Genomic DNA, 10,173 nt, shown 5'->3' on the forward strand with positions numbered 1-10,173 from the left:
GGGGGTCGCTTCCACTGGAGAGACTCCACGGTAACTCTAGAAGTGTCATTAAATACTCAGTTCACCAAGGATGACCACCTCCATCGTCATAGGATGATGCAGCATCTGCATGATCGCGGTCTGCTGCCCCCTACTGATGGGGGTGGAGTGACAGGTGCGAAGTAGGCGTGGACTTTCATATTGGGTAAATGGGCCCCAAGTCTCTTGGTTCCAGCCCGTGTGACTTGCTGGCAGTCATAGAGTTCTATCCTCTCGAGACTGCGACAACTCTTCAAGCGCTCCAGGGACGCATCTGTGATTAGTGGGCAATTGTCCAGCTCAGTCACTTCCAGCTGGTCATGGGCGCCATTTCCCAGGTGACGAATTCCATCATCTGTGATCAGCTCACCGTGAGAAAGACTCAATACTTGAAGACCAGGTCAATGTATAGAAAGTTGGATTAATGTGCTGTCTGTTATCTGAACACATTCTTCCAGATCCATCTTTTCAAGTTCATGGCAATTCCTAGCCAGAGTGGTAAAGCCCATATCTGTTAACTGAGAATGTCTTGCCACTTCTAGTATTCTAAGCCGTGGGCAGTTCGGACCTAGAGCATCCAGGATGGTATCTGTGATGTTGGAGCAGCCAGAGGCACAGAGGGACTGTAACTTATGGTATCCTCGGCATATAGTAATGAGACCGTCATCAGTGGTTTGCAAGCAAGTCTGTAAGTTCAAAGTCATCAGTTCAGGCCAATGTGCACCTATGTACTTCTGAGCTTCATCTTCTGTGTGCAGCCTTTTAAGACTAAGGCCTTGAGACCCCCACATCCTCTCACTAGTGCTTGGATGCCATCCTTGGTTACTTGGTCACACCAGGAAATACTCAGTTGCTCCAACAGTGGCCATCCCTCACTCAGAGCTTTCAGAGACAGGTTTGTTTTGATGTACAGGAAGCCAAGTCAAGGTGAGCTTGGAAGAGAACTTGTGAAGGCTAGTACATGTGGCGTCTGTGTACATCTTTGTGCACCCGTTAAGACTCAGCACTTCAGTATTCCTACAGTTTTGTGCAAAAGTCCTTAATGCGCTGTCTGCAACTCTAAGACACCCACGAAGGCTCAACTTCCGCAAAAAGCCCCCAACTTCCGCAAAAAGCCACCACGTCTTTGTGAGATATTTCCCACTACTCGGCCCCCAATATCCCTCTGGAAATCAAACAGGTTAATTCGTTGCCAGTTACTGCCACTGAGAGCCAGAACATTCCAGGCTCTGGAGATCTGAGCACAGCGACACAAGGTTCCGACATCCAGAAAAGAGAAGATTTGTAATAGGAGTTCTTTGGGAAGTTTCTTATTGATTACAGCTTCATCGCTATTTGAAAACATCTCAAACCTGCCCTGGTCACTCCGTTCACGTCCCTCCTCATGGGGCCACCGGATGGAGTGCAAAGACAGGGGCCCAGGGCGGGCCCAGGAGCGCCGGGCCGGCTGGGAGGAGGCCTAGGAGGGCCAGGGCAGGGGCCGGAGGACTGGAAGGGAAGGCCGTTCGACTATGGCTTGGCCTCCGGTGCCGACTGCTCTTGGCTAGCTCTTCTCTTTCTCCCACTCCCAATTTTTAAATTCAGGTTTCATTAATCTGCCTGGGAATAGGTGAGGTCATCAATGAGGGTGAGGATGGGGACATGGATTGAGGATCCCACTGCTGTCACAGCTGTCTCCTGACATCCGCTATCCATGCCAGAGGTCTTTATGGTTTTCTCTACTGACTGGGGTCATTCATGCTAATCACCTTCTTCCAGGTGTTTTTTTGACTATTAGGATCTAGTTATTCGTTAAAAAATATAACACGTGTTATTCAGCCATTTTTTACTGAGTAAATTATATGCATGTATATGTGTATCTATATATGTATAAGTAGATATGTGTGTACATTTAATTACTTAGCTTTCCAGTAAAACTATATAGGACTACCTTGAGTAGATGTACCACTATTTTGATAGATACAGGAGCCCTAGTGGCTTGGTGCTTACGCATCAGGCTGCTAATTGAAAGGTAAGCAGTTAGAGACCACCAACTTTTCTGCGGGGGAAAGGAGGCTTTGAACTTCTGGAAGAGTTATAATCTCAGAAACCCAAAGGGGCAGTTCTACTCTGACCTATAGGATCACCGTGAATTGGCAGTGAGTTAAGTTGAGTTTTGGTATTGATGGATACACAACCACCCTCCATTTTTTTATATTATAAATAATGTCCAGCTACCTTCTTAAGGAATTTCCTTCATATGAATATAGAAAAACACTAGTTTAATGGCAGTAAAACTATTTTTTAAAAATTTGAGCCTCCCCTCTATTTGTTTCCTATATAGTTTATGTACTATTTCAATCAAAAATCTTTAAAACTCCTTGAGGGCCCCTATTCTTTTGCAGCTACACATCTAGCATGGTGACCAACTGAGAATATAAATTAAATATTTAAATTGAATGCTTCTGTTAATAATGAATTTGAGGTGAAATATTTTCTAAAAATGTCTCTTTATATCAATAGAATGCTGTTACAGGTAAGTTCTGTGATTCAGTAATGTGGCCACTATTATCCTTAATAGTGATCTTTTTCATAGCTTTATTTTATTCATTTTTATGATTATTAAAACATGCTGAATACATGTTATAGAAATCATAATGAGCAAAAAATAAGAAGTTTTGAAAAGCCGATATTAAGGGCTCAAGTGGAAGGCAAATGTTTTGAGAATGATGATAGCAACAAATGTACATATGTGCTTGACACAATGGATGGATGGATGAATTGTGATAAGAATTGTACGAGCCCCCAATACAATGATTTAAATTTTAATAAAAGTTTTGAAAAGAAACATATTCGTGATGGCGCTTGCCCCGACTTCCTGACGATGGCTCTTTTGATGTCCTTTCCTCTGTCGCCACGTTAGTCAGACTCCGACCGACTTCGAGATTTTAGGTAGTTTGGTCCTCAGTAAATGTCTCTTTTCCTGGCATCCTTTCTCATCCCCTTGGGCGTGTGGGCTGGTGGCCCCTAGAAGTAAGCTTTATGCCATGATGATGTCTTCGTCTCTCTCTCCTTTCCTAGTTCTCTTTGCCATGAAGGAAGACAATGAGAAGGTGCCTTCCTTGCTAACAGACTACATTTTAAAAGGTAAGGGCAGCCCCAGGCCTTCTGTCTTGCGGGACTTTCCCCGGGGATTTATGGTACCAGTGTTGAACTGAGACTTCCAAGAGCACCCATGTCAAGGCAGCTTGCGGGGAACTCAGTGGACAGTGTGAGCCCCACCCAGGGATGGCTTTTGCCCTTTTTTAGATAGTGCCAGGATGCCTGAAAAGGAGTCACCATTATGGCACGAGGAGAAACCAACCCAGGGGTGTACAAATGTGGCACAGTTTGGCCTATTTGGCTAAGAGAAAGCAAAACCCGAGGAAAACGTTAGTGCTTTTCAAATACTTGAGAGGAAACTGGAGTCATGAATAGCGCATTCTTTCATAACTTCTTTTTTTTTTTAAAAATTAAACCTTTTATTATGGAATACATGATCCCTAGGTATAGTAGTTTGCGTTGGAGTGCTAATCACAAATTTACCAATTGGAAACCAGCTGCACTCACCTAGAGAAGAAAGAGACTTTGCACACTGGTAACGAGTCGCAGACTCTGAAACCCTAGGGTAGTTCTACCCGGCCTCACAGGGTCACTATGGGTTGGAATCGACTCGATGGCAGTGAGTTTTGGAGTATGATGGAATCTTTTACCATATACAAAAAAGAAAGGTGAGTGGTGGAATGAACTCTCACATACTTATCATTGGCTTCAAAAATGGACTCATGCCAATTTTGTTTTATTTATAACCCCATGCAGTTTTTTCTCCTCTCCATATAGCATTGAAATCCTAGTCATTGTGCTTTTTAATACATACATATTTTAGCACACATTTCTTCAACGTTAGGATTCTCTAAGAAACACAACCACAATTCTGCCACCACAACCAAACAAATTGTTTCTTAATATCATTAAATATTCAGTGTTTAAATTTTCCCATACGTTTTTTTGGCTTAATCTGCCTCCAAAGATGGTATATACATTGCAATTGGATAATAAGGACTCTCTAGATGACCCTTTCCTCCTTCTTCCTCTCTTCTTCTTTGAAATTTATTTGCTTATCTCATAGAGTTTCCTCAATCTGGATTTTGCTAATTGCATCTTGCTAACTGGGAAATCTATAAGTTTGCTTAGATTCAGCTTCAGATATATTGAGGAAAAAGCACAATGTGACTCGGATGCTGTCTGGCTGTCTTTCATTTTGTGATGTGAATGATCGTTGCTGAGCATTCCCTTCCCGGACTCCTTAGTCTATCGGGTTTGGCTTCACACCTACATAAAGCTTTGGATAACTGCAGAAGGTTGGTGGAGCTCAGCCTAAATCCCCTTGAGCTGCATGTGGGAGCTGCCAAAAGTCTATATAAAAATAAAATCAAAAGATAATGAAACATTTTCAGGAACTTTCTGAAACCCCCTTATGTTGTTTCCATACAGATCAGAGAAATTAATCTTCTTTTCAGCAGAAGAATTTAGATGAAACAGTGGCCAAAAAAAAAAAAGGAAAAAGGAACTCTTAAAAGCTTTTAAAAATAGACAAATTTCCCAAAGGAGAATTTCAAAGGAGCCTTACGAAAGCCTAAGAGTCTGAAGGCTAGACTTTATTCTTTATGATCCACTGAAGTGCCAATGCATTCATACATAATTCTTAACATTTATCGAGCACTTTCTACGTGCCCCTCAGCAACCTTTTAAGGTCAAAGGCAGGCACTTGTGTGTGTGTGTGTGTGTGTGTGTGTGTGTAGACAAAGAAGTAAACACAGCTGGCTAAGGAATTCCTGGAAGTCAGAGAGTGATTCGTGGTCAGATCTGAACCCCGAGACTGCTCACTTAATCTTTACATGGAACAACCCACCTTTCGTTGTTTTTTTTTCCTCCTGGAACTAAGACCTGACTGCATACTTCCCCCGGCTGGGCGGGACCGTTCTCTGCTCAGAATACTGGAGAGAAGCCACGTGCTCTCTGCCAAGGCCACCCTGGGCTGACAGCTGCTGACCCATGCTGTGCCCTGACCTCTCTCCTCTCTTCTCTTTTCAGTGCTCTGTCCCACCTAATCTTGCTCTTTGGAGCTGCCTTGCTGCAGGAGGTCGCCAAGCAAGTCATTCCACCACAGGGATTGCATGACACCATGTAATTGCCAATGTGTATTTAAACCTGTATAGCTTAACCTGGGTTCAACTTGAGCAGCACGGGGCCCTTAGCTGTTGGCTTCTAGTCCTAGTAACCATTGGATGCATGACCGTGGGGCGGGGCTGGTGATGGAGCCCCCTCTCTTTCTATGTTGGAGGAGGGCAGATGTTTTCACCACTCACTATGTAGTACGGCTCCAGCCTTTAAACCCAGCTTACCCTCTAAGACTAATTTTGAAATAAACCTCCATTTAATTAACATGTGTCATGTGTTGGAGTGTGGTGTCCGTTGGCCCTCTGTTCCAACCCCTCTAGAGAAAGAACATGGAGCTGCACTCATAGGAGGTCATGTGGCCTCTGGAAACCTGGACATGGTTAGGACCAGGAGCATGCCCTGCTGTGGGTTGCTATGGTCCCTGGGGGATGCAGTGGGGCTGTATGTGTTATAGGAAGCAGGAGGAACCATCCCCAGAACATTAGAGCTACACGCTGCAGTGCCAGAATTAGCTTGTTGCAGGCTGCCACACTTGTTGGGGAGGCTGTAAATTCAGCAGACATGGCATCCCTACATGGAGGGTTTGAGGTTTGGGGGCTGGAAGAGACCAGTTGTGCTGAACTCCCCCCAACATGGGTGTTGCTGCTCCTTTCCTCCCCTTAGAGACCCCTTCATGCCCTGGCTGTCCCAAAGAACCCCCTGAAACCGTGTCCTTTGACCTTGCATGCCCTCCCTGCAGGTCCCAAATTCCAGCAGCTCTGGCCCCTCTGTCCTGCCCCAAGTATATGGCAGGCAGTGAGCAGATAGAACTTGTATCTTGGATACTGACTTGATTTTGTCACAACCCAAATTCTGTTGTCTTCTACCTCTGTATTAGTCTAGGTACTTTGGAGAAACAAATCCACAGCGACTCATGTATAAGGGAGAGTTTTATGTAAAGAAAATGTGCATCATGAAAACATCCCAACCCAATGCTGCCCAAGCCCACAAGTCCAACATTAACCCATTAACCCAACACCAGTCCACAAAGTCTTCCACCTCACAAAACAGAGGCAATGATGCCGACTGCAGGAGGAAAGCTGAGTCAGTGAACGAACAAGCATCTCAGCACTAGCAGGGGTCTCCACACGGCTGCTCCAGCACCCAGGGCTGCATCGGGATAGGTCCATGTAGCTTCTCCTTGGGGATGTCTTGTAGGAAGTCAATCTTGCAAGCTGAAGCAGGGAACTGCTAAGGCAGCTGCACCCTGGTGCAACCATCACAAAACAAGAGACCCGAGAACTAGAAAGGCGAGGCTCACCACCCATTTATCCCTCCGCCTTTCAATTAGCCCCACATGTGATTATTGGCCAGGCTGGCACAATGAACTAACTCAACCTCTGACTTGGATGGACTAATTCTGCCAATCCCCATAGTCCCTATCGTAAAACAAAAATTGTTTACTGAGCACTAGTTATGTGCCTAATTACTCTCTTTATGTTATCTCGCATCACAGCAACCCCACAGTGTATAGTGACATACCTTTGAATCAACACTGTATGTCAGACTAGAACTGTGCTCCATAGGATTTTCAGTGACTGATTTCAGAAGTAGATCACTAGATGTTCCTTCTGAGATGTTTCTGGGTGGACTCAAACATCCGACCTTTTGGTTAGAAGCCAACCATTTGTATCATTCAGGGAGATCTGTAAGTACTAGCAGTGTCCCATTTTGCTGCCAAGGAAACTTAGAGGTGGCTAGCAAAGGCCACAAAGTGGTAGTCAGACTGTCACTTAGGGAACTTATCTAATGAAACTTAGACTGAGTCTAAAGAGTTTAATGATCGTTTTGACCGAACATGCGGCCAGAAAAGCCAGGCTTTATTACATTGGAAACTCCGCAGGTGGTCCAATGGAAGTGAGACAGGAAGAGCCGGTTATCAACTGTGTCCCTGGTGCTGGCCACTTATTCTTGGGCCTCTGCTTTGCTGGGAGGAGTCCTACAGAGCCGGAGCAGTCTCGCCTTGCAGTGAAGACGGCCAGCCCCAACAAGGAAGACTGCTCACTGCCTAGAGCTCTTGCTCAGCAATCCCCAGTGCAGAGCATCTGTGTCAATCGGGAGTCTTAAGGAACATAGAAACAACCCTCAGGTGCCACTCTCAGATTCAGCAAATTGGCATACACCTCGTCTCTGACAAAAGCGGCGACTTACATTTTGTAGTTCATTGCCAAGAAGGCTGTAGGGGCAAAGGGTTATGGGTAGTGAGGTCATTAGCAAGGTTGGCATTTTGCCAGGTATGAGGTTTTAACACATTTCAGCAATGGGAAAGCAATGCATCCTGACAAAGCTTGCCTTCCTGTCTTGGGTTTGTCAGATCTGGGTCAGCCCTCCTCTCCTGCTAGCAGGTGTCTGAAGCAGCAAATACAAGCCAATCAAAGTCACTGGCAGTTAAAAATATATCTCAAGTGTCAAAGATACGCTCAAGAAAGGAAGTGAGCAGGGAAGGGTGAGAACTGGGGCCCCTCTTTCCTCCCTCCACTGGGCCACAGCAGGGATCCCCAGGGATATGAAAACCCTTTCCTCCTGGGATCGCTTCACCTCGCCCTCCAGCCTCCTCAGACTGCCACCGCCAACAGTGGAGAGATCGGAATCTCCATTTTAATAAGATCTCCGGGTGATTGATTGATGTCTGCTTTTAGGTTTGGCACGCTTTGTCTAGCTTTTCAGAAGTGTTTGCGCCCTGATTCTTCAGACTGAACTTGAGGAACAGATGTATAGTGCCTTTAACAGGCGCCTCCAACTCAGTTCTTCCATCCGGTGAGATAATTCAGGTTCCAGTCAGCCTGAACTGTTCCACCTCTATCTAGGATGGTCACACTTAGCCAAGGGTCTATGGAGAGAAGGTAAGGTCTTCAAGCTGATGTCTAGGGAGGTAGGTCTGTCTGGCTAGTGGTACTATAACTAAGGTAGGTCCCATCAATTAAAGGAGGCCTAGGGGCAATGTGGGGGGTGCTAACTGCAAGATTAGTGGTTCAAACTCATCAGCCCCTCCAAGAGAGAAAGATGAGGCTATCTCCCCTCTTAAAGATTTGCTGAGATGCTTACAATGCCACTGGAGCCAAAGACTTTCTACCCACGGGCCTGTGATCATCCTGCATTTGGTGTCATTGCATGTGTTTCATGAGTCTGAAGAGGGCTTTATAGATTGTTATTGGACATATGGGCTAATATCGGACTTCTGGGCTTGGACTGGACTGGCATGCTTTCTGGTGATCTGCTTCTAAAAAGTCAACTATTGAGCACAGTTCTAGTTTGACAAGCATGGGATTTCCATGAGTTTGAACTCACTTGTTGGCAACTGTTTTTTCATTCAAGATCTGCCAACAAAGCTGCCCAAAGGACTTTTGTTTGTATAGAATTAAAGCAAATTATCATGTGAAGACACACTACCTTCGAAATAGAATCCCCCGGGGAGGAGACGAGCCAGTCAGGGTGCAGTATAGCCCCAAGGAAACATACAACTTTAGTTTTTTAATGCTTCCTTCCCTCCCACTATCATGATCCCAATTCTACCTTACTAATCCAGCTAGACCAGCGAATGTACACTGGTACAAATAGGAACTGGAAACACAGGGAATCAAGGAGAGATAAACCCCTCAGGACCAATAATGAGAGTATCGATACAAGGAGGGTAAGGGAAAGATGGGGGGAGAAAGGGGGAACCGATCACAGTGATCTACATATAACCCCCTCCCTGGGGTATGGACAACAGAAAAGTGGGTGAAAGGAGACATTGATCAGTGTGAGACATGAAAAAATAATACTAATTTATAAATTATCAAGGCTTCATGACGGAGGGTGCTGGGGAGGGAGGGGGAAAATGAGCTGATACCAAGGGCTCAAGTAGAAAGAAAATGTTTTGAGAATGATGATGGTAGCAAATGTAAAAATGTGCTTGACACACAATAGATGGATGGATGGATGGATTGTGATAATAGTTGTACAAGTCCCCACTAAAATGAGTTAAACAGAAAACCCCAAGTAGAATCCCTCCACATTCCCTGTCATTTTACCACTGTTTCCAGTTGGGGCCAGATGTGACATGGGAAGCCCAAAGGGAAAGTTTCTGCGGCTCTAGTTAAAGTGTGTGGGACATGTTGGAGTTGTCAAATTAAATAAACTTTTTCATACTCAATGGAAAAATAATATATGGAGTATCACTCCCATCGAGATGGGAACTGTCAATAAGAAGGTGCTATTCCCTAATTATCTTAAAGCGAGTTATAAACCAGGTCCTTAGGGATGTCCGATGTCCTTCCACGAGCATCTATTGTAGCACATACTTCCAACACGCCTGTCCCCTGAGAGCTACCTGGGTCTCCCCACAGCAGGGAGTGCCCCAGGGGGCCCAGCTTTCCTTGAGGCAGAAATTAGAGGAGAGGAGAGGCTGCTCCCGGTCTACAGAAGCCAGGAGAGCTGACTCTTATCACTGAGCCAGCCTCGTGATTAGCATGCACAGACCTGAGAGTAATTAAGTGTTATTCTTGAAGAAGAAATATTCATGTTCAGATGGCAGCTGATTATTTATTTCCCTGACACGATGAGAGGAGAGCAATTAGGAGTTCTGTCTGGGGGCTTCTGTGGGGAAAGGAACAGAGACCACTCTGCTGACCAAGAAGGAGCTTCGACTTCATAGTAACGCCTCTCTTGTCAAAGACCAACAAGCTACCTTAACCCCGCAGCCTAGGAGCTCTGCCCTCCACCCCCAAGACCTCATGCATATGCAGCCTGCTCTGAAGAAGGAAACGGAATATGCAAATTGTTGGCATTTTGATAAAAGCTTTGTCTGAAACCCCAAAGCCAAGGGCACTCCTGTGTCTGCCCTCTCTTGCTCTTCACCCCTTGCCCCCTCTTCCCTCTCCCTCCTTGCTTCCTTCCTCAGCTATCTTGCTTTCTCTCTCTCTCTCTCTCTCTCTC

General features: G+C 45.4%; 1 long non-coding RNA gene and 1 pseudogene across 1 annotated transcript; one reads left to right on the top strand and one right to left on the bottom strand.

Annotated features, from left to right (window-relative positions):
• Positions 1–86: 86 nt before the first annotated feature.
• On the bottom strand, positions 87–1,404 carry LOC101656849 (annotated as a pseudogene).
• A 1,377-nt stretch (positions 1,405–2,781) lies between these two features.
• On the top strand, positions 2,782–5,481 carry LOC123520911. Its single transcript, XR_006679423.1, has 2 exons — positions 2,782–3,144; positions 5,131–5,481. It is a non-coding gene; the product is annotated as an uncharacterized LOC123520911 (long non-coding RNA).
• The last annotated feature ends 4,692 nt before the right edge of the window (positions 5,482–10,173 follow it).

Source organism: Echinops telfairi, unplaced genomic scaffold (assembly GCF_000313985.2).
Source record: "Echinops telfairi isolate 266 unplaced genomic scaffold, ASM31398v2 ScPeMD7_7465;HRSCAF=8503, whole genome shotgun sequence".
Lineage (NCBI taxonomy): Eukaryota > Metazoa > Chordata > Mammalia > Afrosoricida > Tenrecidae > Echinops > Echinops telfairi.